This window comes from Mustela nigripes, chromosome 17 (genome assembly GCF_022355385.1).
Source record: "Mustela nigripes isolate SB6536 chromosome 17, MUSNIG.SB6536, whole genome shotgun sequence".
NCBI classification, from domain to species: Eukaryota; Metazoa; Chordata; class Mammalia; order Carnivora; family Mustelidae; genus Mustela; species Mustela nigripes.
The window spans coordinates 10705797-10708125 of record NC_081573.1 but is presented as its reverse complement, the minus strand read 5'-3'; positions in this window follow the sequence as shown (position 1 = coordinate 10708125).

Here is a 2329-nt window from a genome sequence, read left to right as displayed (position 1 = left end):
ATAACTTTAATTTTTCTCATTGTACATTTGCCTTCCCACTTCCTGACTCCATCAGATCTTAATGATAGAAACAAATAACTTCTATTATTTCAGGTTAACTCCTTGAACTAGTTTCTGCAAGCTAAATTGTTAAATTGTTGAGGGGTCAGGAAGCTTGCAGCAGGGATAAAATAATAGAGATGCTAAAATGACACTTATCCAAGATAGCCAGCAGAGCCTGAAGGTTGATTTTTTGGATACAACCAGGGAAGGGTCTTATATTCAGAAAAGCCAAAGAGAAGGTTAAAATAAGCATATTTATTTGTTTGCATATTGTTTTTTCTCTTGCTAGTATGTCCTGTGTGTAGTCATGTAAATATTGCAGTAGGAGATTCCTTATTGTAATGGCAGCTCACAAGAGTTTCCAAGAACATGTTTATCTTGTGAATGAAAGAATGATTTATAATGTATATTAAAATATTAACACCATTATTAACTTTTAGGCTCATTGTATTGTGTTGAGAACACAAACTGTATTATTCCATTTTCTTAGAAGACATTGCTATCTTCTCTATACTTCATGCTTCAGAAAATAATTGTGATTATTCTTTGATGCTAGCAAAAATGTACATTCTTTTTGGGTGAAGTCTTATTTAATCATTCAACTTTATTAATTACATTAATTATCTCTTTCCCCCTCTTTGCTATTAGTATTTATCTCTTTCTGCTTCTTGGGTGATGTGAAGGTTGAGATATATTAGACTTCCATGATTATTGTACTTTTCAAATGTTTTCATTCTTTGCCCTTCTCACTCTTCCTATCCTTCTATCCTTTCCCTTATTTATTTCTTTCATTTTCCTTCTGTTTTCCTTATTTCCGTTATCTTCTTTATTCTTCTTCTTTCTACTTTTCTTCCCACTCTCCTTTTCCCTTCTATCATTATTTTACATGCTTTTGCAGCTTGTTCTGTGGTATCTGATGTTTAACACTTGGGTACTGATTTTCCTTGATGTTTGTTATAAACTTTATGAATAAAACAACCATATTTATATATTTATTTCCATTTTCTAATTGATTATAATTTTATATAATAAAATTTCAGCTTCTTTTTCATTGCATGTGAATTAGATATCTTTTAGCTCTTTAAAATAATCTGAGTGGTACCTATCTGGCTTAGTCAGTATAGCATGTGACGTTTGGTTTCAGGGTCAGGAGTTCAAGCCCCACGTTAGGCATGTAGCCTACTTAAAAAATAAGTAAGTGAAACCATATGATGATTGACTCTCTCTGCTTGACTTATTTCACTCAGCACAATCTCTTCCAGTCCCGTCCATGTTGCTACACAGGGGCGGGGGGTGGGAAGTTGGGGGAACCAGGTGGTGGGTATTGCAGAGGGCACGGATTGCATGGAGCACTGGGTGTGGTGCAAAAATAATTAATACTGTTACGCTGAAAAAATAAAAAATGTAAAAAAATATAAAAAATTAAAAAAAATACAAGAAGCTGTACAAACAAAATAAATAAATAAATAAATAAAATTGTCTTTAAAGAAAATCTGAACTATTTTAAGTATATTAAATTGCATATTTTATTTCTGTTTTCTTGGTTTATGATGTTATCTTTCTTATACTTATTCTTTTTTTCTTACTTTCTTTCCCTATACTGACCATGCATTCTTTCATTCTTTTTCTCTGTTTTTGCCAAAACTATGAGTATTTTTTTTTTTTAAGTAGGCTCTATGCCCAGCATGGGGCCCAGCACAGAGCTTGAACTCACAACCCTGAGATCAAGACCTGAGCTGAGATCCAGAGTCAGACAGTTAACTGAATTAGCTACCCAGGAACCCCATGAGTATTTAATTTTAATTGCAGTTTAATTTCTATGTTCAAAGAAAACATTATATTTTCAAAGAATACATTTGAAACAATATTTCTTTTTGCATATATAATTCAAAATTGACAGTGTGGTCATTTTTTTGTAGAATGATCATCAGCTGAGATTTTTTTGTTTGGATTTTTTTCATAATTAGATGGGGGTTATGAATTTTTGGGAGAAGGACCATGAATTATCTTTAAAGAGATTTAAATAATGAAATAAAAATCTACTATATTACCTAAGGAATATATGCTGTTTCTGTTGCTTTTCATCCATTTGCGTGGATTCATATTTCCATTTGTGTCATTTTCTTTATGCCTGAAAGAATTCCTTTATCCTTTCTTATGGTGCAAGACTACTGGTGATTAATTCTTTCAGCCTCTGTGTCTGAGAAGTTGTTCTTTTACCTTTTTTTCTGGAAAGATATGTTCTAAGGGTATAGAATTCACCCAGATTCTTTTTATTTCTTTTTTT